The 15,939-nt window shown below is 40.3% G+C and overlaps 1 pseudogene; it reads right to left on the reverse strand.

The window, feature by feature from the left end:
- LOC138053960 (uncharacterized) overlaps positions 1–9,655 on the reverse strand; it is a 19,058-nt pseudogene extending 9,403 nt beyond the window's left edge.
- Positions 9,656–15,939: the final 6,284 nt, after the last annotated feature.

Genomic DNA, 15,939 nt, shown 5'->3' on the forward strand with positions numbered 1-15,939 from the left:
GACGCCTATGAGGCCGTATCCGCGTGATGCACAAACAGTTAGGACAAATTGTCCACTTACAGTTAAGCAAACTATGGATACTAGGAAAATGACGAGAATTTACCAGAAAGACGAATGCGTAATTAAATAGCAGCTATTTGTTGTAAAAACAGGTTTAATATATGTTATTTGCCAGGTGGGAGGTCCGTATAGCGAAAAACTGTGACCGAGGTCTTGAAAATTCTGCCTGTGACCGCAGGCCTGGGGCAGCTTTTTCAAGACCGAGGTGACCATTTTTCGCTATACGGACCGACCCTTAGCTGGTAAACAACTTAATGAATTTTTTTTTCTTCTCTCTCCCTCTCCTCTCTGAAATCACTTTTTAAATTTTGACTCGCATCACGCTGGATAGCGAATGTAGTATTAAAGCGACTTACAAACTGAACGTCTCAAAGACAAATACTTATATTTGAATTCTATTTCCAAGCTCTTGTCTAATAAAAAGAACTTCTGCATGTAAACGGGATTCGGTGTCAAATAATGAAAATTTAAGGTGAAGGACAAAAAACTCTCCGAGCGTTACCGTGCTCGTGGACAGAGATGGGAAAACCAGGACCGCACGAAGGACCAATAAGATTACAGGGTTCGATGCAATGCCCTCTCGGAAAAAAATAAATAGAGGTTATTTCTTATCATTAATGCTACTAAATTTGCAAATGGAAGCAATCTGCCACAGCAAGACCACCAAAATTTACTTACTAAAGCTTTTTGAGAAATGCCAGGATAAACCGAAAACTTGGGTGGGGGTGTGCAGCCTGCTTCCTGAAACCCTGGTCCTACTTTCAGAGTAAAATCTGCGATTTTCCCCACCCTATTTCAGACGTGACCAAAAATTTGATTCCCTATTTCAGACCCGACTCTTAAAATCAATAGCCCATTTCGGAACGTGAGAGGGGCTTTTGTTCATGGCCTTCTCGCCTAATGATGAAGAACTAGCTTCTTCTAAAAAACAACCAATTTAAGACTTGATTAGTGCACAAACCATACCCTATTTCGGACCAAATTGGTTAAAATTGATACCCTATTTCAGACTAAAACGGCTAAAAAATCATATCCTTTGGGTCGCACATACCTATACAGCCCATATAAGGGATTACCCTACGGGGTGTATTCTTTCAGGAAATATGAACGAATGGTACAAATGGGACATGCCGATCTCAACTGAATTTTCCATTCGGGAGTTTTCCCATGCCATTGAAAGAAACCTAGGATCGACCAATAAAGTACCAATCTCCGTTTGTAAGTTGTAAACAACTTTTGTGTATCACAGCACGGGGCATGGGCTCCGAATATTTGAGTCAAAAGTCTGTTACCGAAGGGTATGTAGTGGGCACATAACACGAAAACACGAACTGTGACTCGAAACAATTGAATAACTGAGTAGAAATGGAAAGAGACAGAAATCATTTTCTTCCCACATCATGAACATATCGAATAACTTTCCAAAACTTGTAAGTCAAGCAAATAACTTTTTCAAAACTGACTTAAGGGAGCGCTCACATAACCTTGTTGGGGAGGGGGGGGGGGGGGGGGTGAGAAATTATTTACTATCTGAAAAAATTTGAAGGACCCCTACTTACCGCATTAATCAACATTTTCAGGGACCCCCTTTTAGTATCCCTAAGATTTTGAGACAACCACAACCTACCTTATGGCCACAAGCCAATCACGATGCAGAAGTCAGGAGAATCCGGTCAACGCTTTAAAAGCAGAATTACTCTCTTTTACCACCGTCAAGCCTATCGATTGCGACTATAATTAAATTGATGCAAAAGCGTGAGGACAAAAAGGTCACATTCACATTACTATATGATCAGAACTATTTTCTTGGAAGAAAAAAATATCACGAATTGCAAGTCTCATATAACAAAACCATTGCTAAAATCTTACTGGAAGCTCCTAAAGAGGCAGGTACTTGACAGGGGCACCCAACGATAATCTTCGGTGAAATATGTGTTCGGGAGAGTCAAACTGCTCTAAGAATTTCGACTCTATGTTGCCAAACAGCTAAAGATTTCTTAACTACAACATTAAGGTATATATTTGCAATTTTTGGCACTTAAAAAGGCCACCCAACAGTTTCGGATGAGCAAATGGTTCTGTTGAAACTTCTTGGAAGTTAACGTTCAGATCAATCCCTAAAATTTTTGGACACTTCAATTTTCAGCAAAGATATCCGAACAGATCATATTTTTCCAGGTGATAAAAACATCTCTTCAGACAGTCTATATACATTGCAAGGAGCCTAGAAATGTCTTCCAAGGGTTTTGGCTTAATTTGCTCGTTGGGTGCCTTTGACTTGAGAGAGCAAAATTGTAACAAAGGAAAAGGAAACCAGACCACTTACAAGAGAGTCATGTAGGCCGTCAACCTCATTTTACACTCTTTAATATGATATTTTGTTAAGTTGTGTTTACATTAGCTAATGACAATTTTTGTTTTCAAGATTGAAGGTAGCCTCCTTGAGAGTGTTTATATTTTTCAAACACGCCCCTTTTACCTCAATTTTTTTGCGGAGCCCCCAATTTCTCGTTAGTCCCCCCCCCCCCCCCCCCCTTCCCACAAAGGTTTTTGTGAAAACTCCCCAAACAACTATTAAAGAAATTGTATCGTTTATACACGTTGTTGTTGGTATACCCCTTTCGTACATAAATGTATGTTTATTATGACCTTAAATTCTTAAATTTGTTTTTTTTTTCTACAATCCTGGACAAAATGGACCTTTTCACGGTTTTTGACGCCATGTTGCTTGGGGGAGAAACATGGCTTAAATTACCGTAAATCTATGGGAATTTAGCTGACTTTGAACAATTATAAATCCTTTAAATGGTATGACGGTTGTGGACAGCACTTCTACTGAGATTATTTTCGCGACGAATGGTGACCAGAATCTTTATTTTAAGAAGCACCTTGCAGGGGGTCTTTAGTGGGAAATATCCTTTCCGTCTGACCTTGTAGCTCAGTCGGTAGAGCGGCGGAGATCTAACCCGAAAGTCGTGGGTTCAATTCCCACCCTGGTCAGAGTTTTTCTCTGTCTTTGTGTGGGCCCATTTCCATCAGTAGGGCTAACGCTCACATGGTTCATATGGGATTGAAATCTAGCACTTCACATTACACTCTATTCAGTTAACTCTGTTTAAAATATAAGTGCTACATGGCGAACGTTTATGTAAGAAGGTGCCGAGTTATTGATTGCCTTGCGTGTCAGTAATAAAACCTTTCAAGTAATTCGCTGCTCCACCGGAAGCCAATGAAATGCCTTGAGGATAGCAGCCCTGATCTGTTGAGCTATATGGCGCGAGGCGCAATTTTGAATGCGCTGAAGCATGATGAGATACTTTAGTGGCCCAAAGAGCAGCGAGTTACAATTGTCCAATCGACATGTAACAAAGGCATGAACAAGAGCAAGAACATCAACTAGAGATTTCAGCGTTTGGACGCCATCTTGTTCTGACACAAATAACCGCTATCTCAAGTGTCAGTGTTGCAAGTCAAGTCCTTGATTGGTGACTGTCAGGCAATACCCCGTGCTGTATAAAGCTGTCACGCTGTTTGGCTATCCAGCAAGACAGGCCACTGATATCCCACAAAACTAATATTGCATTATAGCACTTGTATTCCATATTTGTTTTTAATAAAATATATTGTTAGCAAGGAGATAACAGTCAAAATACTTATAGTGTGATACTTCCTTACTGAAGAAATACTAGAAAAGGGTAGGCTTTTATAGATTGTGCTAGTAAAAGTAGCATATTTTGCTACAACCAGCGCCCATTTTTGCCCAATGATCATGTTCAAACTATGGTAGTTTTCCCAAATTTTGCTACTTTATTCCTTTTCAAAATAAGCGAAAAAAGTAAAATCTCTTTTTGTCTGGTTTGTCACACACATATTCATGCAAAATGCAACTACTATGCGCTCTTACATGCGCCCATATATGCATGTGTTTTTATGTTCGACACACACTGTTTTTCGCATGCTGAGTTTATCAGTAGTATCACGCTACGAACGTTTTTGGTGTCACATGCTCCTCTTCTACTTTATTTTGCTTTCGTTGTCTAAGGCAACGGTCTCTGGCTATGTTTACTGGTTCTGGTCTCTCATTTTCTCCAGAGACCTGCAAGTTATCGGGCGGCGTGGCTGACAACATCGTGCAAACTTGAAAACGAGAGGTACTGGGACCAACGCCCTCTACAGACTGCCATCCTTCCTCTATTAGTAAATTGCAAATGCGGCTAAAACATTGAACAAAAATGGTCTGGCTAAGCATTATCTACCGATTATGCTAGCAGTGCTTGTACGTATGTATAGTTTCGTCGCGTTGTGTATAGTGGTGACAGTTCTTGAAGTGTTAGTTACGTAATAACATATTGTATACATTAAATTCCGTCATTAATAGAGTTTGTATCGTATTCTTTGTAATCAATAGTTGTAAGTCGCACTTTTACAAATGTATCTTTGGTGTTAATTATATGTAAATGTGTACATATAAATACACAAAAACCGGTGTTGGTTTTTTAACACTGCCAAGAGTCATTAGGCAGCTTAATATTTCGCGTGCCAGGACAGTGGTGTCCCCCAGATTTTTATACTTATCATCTCCCATGGAGAAGAGATACTTAGCAATGTAAATGTGTTTGTGTGAAAACAAGTTAAACGAGAAATCAGCTCACTTCCAAAATATACAACTACTTTCAAATGCCTCGTCGATGACAAAATAGGAATCGAACGCATCTCACTAATCCTTGATTTTAGCTTGGAGAGGATGCACATTCACCGACCGGGAGGTCCGCTTTGGCAAAAACTGTGGCCGAGGTCTCCAGTATGCGGCCTTAGGCCGTACTCGATACCGCGGGCATATTTTTTCTTATACGGACTGACCAAGGTCGGTGAATAACCTGTTAATTTTTTCCTAAAAATGAGGATGGCCCGCGATGCTTTCCTCGTGTGATGACGTAATCTGGGTTCTTCAAAATGCGATCTTGAAGACGAGACAAACCTTCTTTTTACTATACATCGACTTAACTGTGTCCCACGACACCTCATGTTTGAACCTCTTAAGAAAACGCCTGTCTTGTCATCACCTGATTGATTTATTTTACTAGCCGCAATCTATACAGGAACTGTAACATCGATCAAGAAAGGCGCAAAAAATTCAAGATAGAGCAAGGATACCGCCAAGATGGTATTGAACCGCCATGGGTTTCAATATTTTCGTCGATTTTGTTTGTAGAATAATAGATCGGTGGATGCATTGGGGGATGACTATGGTTTAAAATTCTCGTTTAAGATACCGATTTCTGCGACAGATAGAGAGCAACTCCTGAAAGCACCAGCGCGTGGCGTATTTTTGCTAAATAAACTCTGCATGAGGATGACGCAGTATGCATTTTTCGCACTTTTGCTGCGATGCAAACCGGACTCCGGATTATTCAGGAGGCTTTGACAGATTATGGTTTGATTCTTTCGTTCCAAAAAACTGAATGCAATGATAGAAATCACTACAAACCCAAAAACGAATTGGAACTTAAGTACCTTGGTACGATGATTGCGCTTAGCTAGAAACCAATGAGAAACCTCAGAATTGCTTCCGGATGGGCAAAGTTTGCAGCACTTCAAAAACGCTAAAGACCGAGGCATCAAACCACAGATCCGAGTAAAATTCTTGATGACAATATTTATTCTTTCACCAAAGTGAAGATCAAGTGTGGCGGTTAGAATAACCCTGAAATCTTTGCCAGAAAGCAACTCCTTCGCAGCAGTCTCCTACTCTTTCTTGAGCAGAGTTTCCTGTTTCCTTTAAATGTTTAGATAAGCAAGAGCTTGTGATATACTTCCTTCGATGGTCGACGTTATTGATTTTCCTTCACAGAAGGGACAAACTTAACGAAGGTCTTAAGTAACATTTGATTGACGTGTCCTTGTTATCAGCCAGTCAGAAATTTCCGTCCACTCAGTGACCGCGATACCTAGTTTTCGGGCGGGCGGTATTTCACTGAGCCCCTCTCCATTCTCCGCGCGGTATTTTCCTGTCGCGGCAATGATACTGCCAGCTATGCAGGCTAGGATTCCCCGCTCGGGTTGCAAGGCAAGATAGAAAAACTCCGCACCCGCCTGCCCGTTGAGAAAAAATAAAAAGAGGTTGTTATTGTCAGTCGATTAAAGGTCCATTTCCATCCTGAATGCATCCGCGCACTCCGCATGAATTTCTTGTATCTTCTTCGTCAAAAGCAATCCGTGGATAAATCTCAGGTCCTGATTTTGAATGCGTTCTCTATTTATCATTTTGTATGTCTACATTTGTTTAAAATAGTTCGGTTTGAAGTGGAATGGTACATACTTACATACTTAATTGACCGGTCCCCATAGGGGCTTTTCAGGGCCAATGAAACACAATCAACGAAACGACAGAACACAACAACAACTGTTAAGAATCCCGACTGGTCAGAGGCAAACCAGTTGGCTATTTACAAGTGCAGCCGGGAAGGTAGAACCAGGGACTACCAGGAACAAATTCAACGAGTGATTAGAACGGGTCTTGAACCCGGGATCTCCGGATCTCAAGGTAAGCGCCCTAACCACTGGGCCACACTGCCTCCAACAACATGACGGATTACCACGGCGCACACAATTTCCTTGACAGCAACCCCTAATACTCCTTTAAAAAGTAATCTGTCGTTTGAAACGCTCAAGAGGCACTTTTGACTACTGCTGAGATGTACTAACAAAATCATTTCAATATGTAGTTACTCCCCTGCGCGCGCTTTAAAAAACGAAACTTTTCCTCAGCGAAATTATTTACAGTTGTCGAGAACTTTAGAAAAATACAGATAGCGAGCAGCGAGCTCTTCAAGTACTTTGTAAATTCTCCACAAGCCGGAATCTCTCCTTTATTAATAGGAAACATTGTTTTGCGCCAACATAGCCTCTCCACGGAGAGGCTATGGCGCCAAGTAATAGATAATGATACGGCTGATACCTCCAAAACAGAACAATAGGTCAAAGCTAGGGCAATTCAACCAATCCCAGCAGCTTACAAACCAATTGTGTCAGTGTGTCGATGCTCAAGAACTTCAAGAGCTCTCAAATCTCTGAAGAGATCTAGCTACTGCAAAGCCTGTGATCAAAAGTTTTCCATCTCTTTCTAACCTGACGCTAAAATGGAAGGTGTGTTTTTTGGTTTGTTTTTTGGTTATATCCTTCTTATGAAATGTAAAAAACATGATATTCAGTCTAACAAGCAGTTTGGACTTTGGTTTCAATGATCAGCAAACTGGTTTCCCGCTGATTGACAGAAAAAGATTCAACGCCGACTGAACCTTTATTTATTCGAAGGCTTCTAGAATCTAACCAATTAGAGCCATGCGGATCTGACAAGTTCTAGTACTAGCTCTGAAGGTCAAATAGCACTGAAATTTCGAGCAATCGAGCACATTTTAACATGAATCCGAGCATGCGAGCACTTGCAAAAATTTTGCGAGCACGAGCAAGCGAGCACCTGTGTAATTTTTGCGAGCTATTCAAGCAAAGGCCAAATTTTGCATGCACTTTTAAATCGAATGGGACTATTCGATACCCCCAGTAGTGTTTGGTTTGTCTACACCTTGAAACATCACTCAAATGTGAATAAATTCTAAATCGCAAAATGTTCGATTTATAAAGTGTAACTGTGAGATTTATAAATCGCACAGTTGCTAGGTAACCGGTCGTTTCGATCGAAGGTCGTTTCGATCGAAACCAAAAGTCAGTTCGATCAAAGGCAAGAGTCAGTTCGATCGAAGAGTAAATGTTTATAAAAACTACAGTTTTGCAAGCGTATAGATAATAAAAGTTCTTGTGTTGTGTAATGTTTGCGCAAAGTAATATGCACGACGCGGTAATGCGGTGTTCAATTGATTTCCTTTGTTGCCGGCGTTTCTTTCTCTGCGTTCCTGATCGGCAATGCTCAATTAGCTATTCGCTATAACGTGCGCACACTGAAACACAGGGTTTTAAGATTTTATTACCATGATGAAACGAACAAGTATTGTCACTTTCAATGAGAACTGAGCAAAAAGAGATTAAACGCTGTTGAAAACACTTGTGTTTGGAACAGAATCCGTGGATTATCATAGCTTCTCATCGTTGCAAATCTTTTCCACATAAGACAGTTCCGCACGCCAAAACTTAAATTTAAAAGCCGACTCTGACAAAGCGTCTGTATCAGAAAATACTTTTAAACAGATTTGATAAATAGTAAGTTCAATACACTTAAGCAATAGTTACAGTCTTCGATCGAAATGACTCTTGTCTTCGATCGAATCGACTTTTGTCGATCGAAGCGACCTTCGATCGAAACAACTTTCGATCGAACTGACTTGCATTCCAGTTGCTACATGTACATGTATTTGTAAAACTGTGCAGTTCTTGTTCCAAAATTGGTCATCTTGCAATTTAGAAATCGTACACTTTAATGTTCTTCTTTCCTTTCATGAGATATAAATCACAATGTTGTTCAAGGTCTTTAAACATGTTATTCATTTTAAATTGCAGAACAACTCTTGCGACATTTGTTTAAAAAAGTTACACAAAATATTGAAACAAATAGCGTAAATAATATTTTTACATTTGGCGCCCATAGCTACGCGCGAGACGTAAATCGCGTCCAGTACTTTAAAATACATGTATGTCCATAAACTATTCCTCTTGAAATTGATTCACCGGTAGCCTCGCAGCTCCTACAAGGTCTCACCTGATTGGAGACCACCCTTGAGGTTTAACAAAAGAACAAATAACAGAAACAATGGACCCTAGAGGATAGAGTTGCAGCCCTTTTGTTTTAGGCCTAGGGTCCATTGTTTCTGTTATTTGTTCTTTTGTTAAACCTCAAGGGTGGTCTCCAATCAGGTGAGACCTTGTAAGAGCTGCGAGGTGACCCCACAAACAGAGGATCTTTAATAGCAGCTGACTTTTTATCACCTGCCCTCAGTTGGGTGTCTTTTTTTTTTTTCTCAGATTAAGTAAAGGCTAGCCTTACATCAGAAAAGCTAAGGAAATACAAGTAAGCTTTTCAAGATACGTGATCTTAATTTTCTTCTTTTCAATTTGCAAAGTAAATGTTACAGTTACAGAACAAGGAAAAGTGGCAAGGAAACGATATTTTACATAGCCTAATTCGATATTAAAGTTAAGCTCAAATCAGCGAACAGGACAATGTAAACATCAACTACATAAAGTAAAATTAAACAAAATTGATTAACTTTAGCTTATATGCAGCCACCAGACGAACCTTTCTCGGTCAATCGAAGAGACATCAGCCGCCCGATTCAACTTGCTGCTCCGGTAATTAAGGCAAGCTCTCCTTGAAGATTCTTTCTCGGCGGGGGCAAAATCCATTTCATGCCCGACCGGGCAATATGATAAAAGACACGGAGACACAAAAAGGAAAACTCAAACGCAAGTGAAATGATAAAACCTTTTCCCGTGAAATGAAGGAAAAGGATAATACCTTGAAATGCCACCAAAGCGTAGAGGATAGCGGTAAGCGACATGATCGTCTCAACAATGAACAAAAACGGAGGCTAGCAGCTGCGTTCGATCGATCACTTGAGGCATCCGGTGGACTGGAGAGAGGGAACAACAAGTTACAAAAATACCCTTTACCATAAACTCCCAAAGATTTATCGCATCGTTGTCTGGTTCACTTTAAATAGGGAAACGGATATCGGACGCTTAGATTAGGAGGCTCAGTAAATCTTGGTTTTTAAGTTTCAGGAGTAAGCTTATGTATAGAAAGGGTATCAACAGGCCAAGACAGAGCTTTTAACCGCTAGGAGGCCCTACAACATAACCTGCTCATACCATGAGAAACTACCTGTTTTTATTTAAAATTATATTTGATTCAGACAAAATCGTCCTCTCGAATTCGGGGTATGACATACAGTCGAGCAGTTTTAAAATCTTCATACTACATCTCCTCGGCCATTTTGTTTTCCTTCCCATAGGACTTCGCACTCTGTGTTGTGAGCCCGCCATCATTTTTCGCATTATCTCAGAACTTCCACAAAACCTTGTTGTGGAGGGACTGAGGAGAAATTGGGGGTCCCCCAGAAAAGTTAGAGGTAAAAAGGGGGGTGTTTTAAAAATATAAACATTCGCCAATGCAAACACAATTTAACAAAATATGATATTCAAGAGTGTAAAATGGGGTTGACATGATATACATGACATTCATGACTTCCTTGTACGTGGTCTGCTTTCCTTTTCCTTTGTCATAAGTTTGCTGTCTCGAGTACATATTTGAATGGACGCCTCTTTAATTAAGGCGCTTCCGGTAAGATTTCATTTAGTGATGGTTTTTGGTTCTTTGAGACTTAATTAGATTTGGACCTTCATATTACTGTGTGAGATTTTTCTTCCAAAAAAAATAGTTCGTCCTGATGATATATTTTTAGTTTCTTGGTGTGGATTGTCTCTGCAGCAGGGCCCCTCTGCAGTAACGTGAATGTGACCTTTTGGCCTCACACTTTTGCACCAATTTAATTCTAGTCTCAACCGATAGGCTCGTCGGTGGTAGAAGTGAGTGATTCTTCTTTTAAAGCTTTGACGTACCTGGGCCAGGGATCTTTTTGTTCTTGAGCGCCTGTTAGGTTGTGCCATGTATCAGTGAGATAATGTTTCATACAGCTAGTAGGGGTCGACCAAATTTCTCATCAGTTCCCCCAACACGTTTTTGTGAACTGCTCCCAAAAGCCCTTCAAAAGTTGGATTCAACACTCCAACTTTGCTCGATCCAACACCACTGTTCGACTGTTTGGCCGCCCATATTGCAAGGTGTTCGTCCAACACTTTTTATTCTACAGCCCAGCTCAAATATGTTTTCCGATTGGAGGAGAACGTGTCACGAGTCGTGGGTCAAAAGTCACTAACTCTCTTGGGCGAAAAAAACTCACTAAGGGCCAAGTCGCACTAGAGGGCAATTTCGGATTTGTTCAGGACAAATCTGACTTGAAATCGGCCAGTGACAAAAAAATTGTCCGGAAAGCTACAGTCGCACTTGAGAACAAAATATGTGAACAAAACATCACACCATGCTGCGAGCGTCGCGCAATTTCCTGCGAAACCGCCTTTACTCGCTCTTTCCATCCACAAACCGCGACACGAGGGATCTCAAAATGTTCTCAGCTGACGAAGATGTACGGCGCAAAGAAGTTTGGGATGATCGGGCATTGAGCCGTCTTCGCTGAACTGAAAGGATTCTTGCAACGAGTCAGAACGCGTGGTAGAAGGAGATGGCTGGGAGTTCCCCGATCGTTGAATATCTAAAGGCTAGGCATCGGATAGATTGTTGCCACATTTCATACGGAAAATATTGGTGGCGCGCGCCTTGATTCATGTTGTTGCGAAACCAGGGAAACAATGACTTGAACTTAAAACAGCGGCAAATTCCGTGTAAAAATCCGTGTATTGCTCTATTTTGAGTTGGAAGGTATAACAAAACACTTAAATGACTGGCTCACGAAAAATAATGAGTTTTGTTTCCCCTCGACCTCAATGTTCCCCTCGGTTTCGCCTCGGGTATCATTGAGGGTCTCGGGGAAACAAAACTCGCTGTTTCCCTTGGGGGCATTCATTAAGTGCTTATTGTTCGATCAAGTGTTGGATAGAGTTTGCTTTTCATCAAGGGCACCCAACTTCAAATTTCGGAAATATCTGTTCGGAAGACGATTTGAGATCTAGAATTTTCGGAACATTTGTTGTAAAACTTCTCGCTTGCCTGCCTGATCCTAGGATTTTCTAACATATACAAAACGGTATACTTGCCCATTTTTAACGGATTTTTAACCTAAAAGGGTCACCTAGAATTTTCGGGAGCCTTTTTTCTGGCTGAAATTTTCAAAAAGGTAAGTTTTGATCCCTATAATTTTCGGATCACTAGACTTTCAGCTATGAAATCCGAACAGATGAAAAATTTTTAGGGGATAAAAATATGCCTGTATCTACCGTTTAAATACCAAAATACGCTTAACAATGCTATGTTTAAGGACTTTAAGTGGTTTTGAACTATATTCTCGTTAGGTGCCCCTGTTTGATCGAACATTACGCCCAACAATTCTGCTGGACGCAACAATGTTTCAGTGTTTTTCCCCCCTGTGTACGCTTTTTCGTATCCCAGTGTTATTCATTGTCATACTTGTAATACTTTTGCTTTGTTGCACAACAAAAGAAATGGTAATGTCACGGCATCCGCAAGTTCGAATTTTATATGATACGAAAGCATGAATGAAACCTAGCCTGCTGAGAGGCCATTGTGAAATGATTATGTTGCAGACTTACAGCAAACACTGAAAAACAAACATATTTTAGGTTCTACTGTACATACAAAAATTTGGTTTTATCAACGGAGTTGATAATGCAAATTGGCCACCGTACAGAGATTCTAAAAGCTGACGTTTCGAGCGTTAGCCCTTCGCTCTGACGAAGGGCTAACGCTCGAGACGTCAGCTTTTAGAATCTCTGTACGGTGGCCAATTTACATTATCAACTCCGTTGATAAAACCAAATTTTTGTATACTGATTCCCCACCGACGCAGCACCACAGTTTCTTTAGAAACTACCCCTTCATTCTACTGTACATAAATCGCTGATTCAAATGGTGAAGTGCTTTCTGTTCATAATTTGAAAAGATTTTCCTTCAAACTTTTTAAGATGCGCCGATTACAATTATTTGATTTCTTCTGGAAGGAAAAGATTAGTTTGCCAGTTAATTAAAGTATGTGCCAGTGAGATGATTATGTTCTATCGCCACGGCAAAGACTGAAAAAATATACCCTCGATTCTACTGTAAATAATTTCGCTGAGGAAAAGTTCCGTTTTTTAAAGCGCGCGTAGGGGAGTGGCTACATATTGAAATGATTTTGTTAGTACATCTCAGCAGTAGTCAAAAGTGCCTCTTGAGCGTTTATTTTTTAAAGGAGTGGTAAGGGTTGCTGTCAAGGAAAATGTGTGCGCCGCGGCAATGCGTCATGTTGGATACCATTCCACTTCAAACCGAACTATTTTAAACAAATATAGACATACAAAATTATAAATAGAGAATGCATTCCAAATCAGGACCTGAAAGATTTATCCACGGATTGCTTTTGACGAAGAAGATACAAGAAATTAATGCGGAGTGCGCGATGCATTCAGGATGGAAATGGGCCTTTAATCGACTGACAATAACAACCTCTTTTTATTTTTTCTCAACGGGCAGGCAGGTGCGGAATTTTTCTATCTTGCCTTGCAACCCGGGCGGGAATCCTAGCCTGCATAGCTGGCAGTATCATTGCCGCGACAGGAAAATACCACGCGGAGAATGGGGAGGGGCTCAGTGAAATACCGCCCGCCCGAAAACTAGGTATCGCGGTCACTGAGTGGACGGAAATTTCTGATTGGCTGATAACAAGGACACGTCAATCAAATGTTACTTGAAACCTTCGTTAAGTTTGTCCCTTCCGTGAAGGAAAATCAATGACGTCGACCATCGAAGGAAGTATATCACAAGCTCTTGCTTATCTAAACATTTATAGGAAACAAGAAACTCTGCTCAAGAAAGAGTAGGAGACAGCTGCGAAGGAGTTGCTTTCTGGCAAAGATTTCAGGGTTATTCTAACCACCACACTTAATCTTCACTTTGGTGAAAGAATAAATATTGTCATCAAGAATTTTACTCGGATCTGTGGTTTGATGCCTCGGTCTTTAGCGCTTTTGAAGTTCTGCAAACTTTGCCCATCCGGAAGCAATTCTGAGGTTTATCATTGGTTTCTAGCTAAGCGCAATCATCGTACCAAGGTACTTAAGTTCCAATACGTTTTTGGGTTTGTAGTGATTTCTATCATTGCATTCAATTTTTTGGAACAAAAGAATCAAACCATAATCTGTCAAAGCCTCCTGAATAATCCGGAGTCCGGTCGCAGAAATCGGTATCTTAAACGAGAATTTTAAACCATAGTCATCCCCCAATGCATCCGCCGACCTATTATTCTACAAACAAAATCGACGAAAATATTGAAGCCCATGGCGTTTCAATACCACCTTGCTCTATCTTGAATTTAGGGTTAGGGTTACGTCAGATTACGTCATCACACGAGGAAAGCATCGCGGGCCATCCTCATTTTTAGGAAAAAATTAACAGGTTATTCACCGACCTTGGTCAGTCCGTATAAGAAAAACTATGCCCTCGGTATCGAGTACGGCCTAAGGCCGCATGTTGGAGACCTCGGCCACAGTTTTTGCCAAAGCGGACCTCCCGGCCGGTGAATGTGCATCCTCTCCAAGCAGAAATCAAGGATTAGTGAGGTGCGTTTGATTCCTATTTTGTCATCGACGAGGCATTTGAAAGTAGTTGTATATTTTGGAAGTGAGCTGATTTCTCGTTTAACTTGTCTTCACACAAACACATTTACATTGCTAAGTATTTCTTCTCCATGAGAGATGATAAGTATAAAAATCTGGGGGACACCACTGTCCTGGCACACGAAATATTCTCTTCCGGGTGCCGTCCGCGTCTCAAAAAAGCGCGTGCTTAAGCTGCCTAATGACTCTTGGCAGTGCTAAAAAACCAACACCGGTTTTTGTGTATTTATATGAGATTTTACTTTTTTCGCTTATTTTGAAAAAGGAATAAAGTGGCAAAATTTGGGAAAACTAGCATAGTTTGAACATGATCATTTGGGCAAAAATGGGCGCTGCTTGTAGCAAAATATGCTACTTTTACTAGCACAATCTATAAAAGCCTACCCTTTTCTAGTATTTCTTCAGTAAGGGAAGTATCACACTATAAGTATTTTGACTGTTATCTCCTTGCTAATAATATATTTTATTAAAAACAAATATGGAATACAAGTGCTATAATGCAATATTAGTTTTGTGGGATATCAGTGGCCTGTCTTGCTGGATAGCCAAACAGCGTGACAGCTTTATACAGCACGGGGTATTGCCTGACAGTCACCAATCAAGGACTTGACTTGCAACACTGACACTTGAGATAGCGGTTATTTGTGTCAGAACAAGGTGGCGTCCAAACGCTGAAATCTCTAGTTGATGTTCTTGCTCTTGTTCATGCCTTTGTTACATGTCGATTGGACAATTGTAACTCGCTGCTCTTTGGGTCACTAAAGTATCTCATCATGCTTCAGCGCATTCAAAATTGTGCCGCGCACCATATAGCTCAACAGATCAGGGCTGCTATCCTCAAGGCATTGCATTGGCTTCCGGTGGAGCAGCGAATTACTTGAGAGGTTTTATTACTGACACGCAAGGCAATCAATAACTCGGCACCTTCTTACATAAGTCAACTTTTAGTCTTTTAGTCCACTGTAATCTACCAAGGGAGTTTAAGACCTGCTGGAAAATATCCTTTGGAAGTCCCTAAAACACGTCTAAAGACGTATGGAGACAGAACCTTCTCAGTCGCTGCCCCCAAGTTATGGACTCATTTTCCCTTTGAAATTAAGTTAAGTGCTTCTGTCGCTGTGTTTGAATCGCGTTTAAAAACTCATCTTTTTAGAATTCCTTTTAGATGAATTATGTTTACCTTTTAAGTTTACACTTAATTTAGTTTAAAATATTATATTGTTTAGTTTTGATATTTACTTTCATAATCATAGTGTAAAGCGGTATAGAGCTTTGTATATACCTGCTATACAAATGAAGTTATTATGACAGCAGTGTTAAAACATCTATTTGCTAAACATTAAAATTGCACAAAAGGGCGAAAACGTAACCTAGAGGCCGTTTGCTAACTAATCTCCACAACATGTATAAAATATATCTAGATCATAAAAAAATCAAAAGTTATAAAAAAAAGAATATAAAATAAAAAATATAAATATTAAGATAGCTATGAATCCTTTTTCTAAATCTTCTATCCACGCGCTA

This window comes from Montipora capricornis, chromosome 6 (assembly GCF_036669925.1).
Source record: "Montipora capricornis isolate CH-2021 chromosome 6, ASM3666992v2, whole genome shotgun sequence".
NCBI classification, from domain to species: Eukaryota; Metazoa; Cnidaria; class Anthozoa; order Scleractinia; family Acroporidae; genus Montipora; species Montipora capricornis.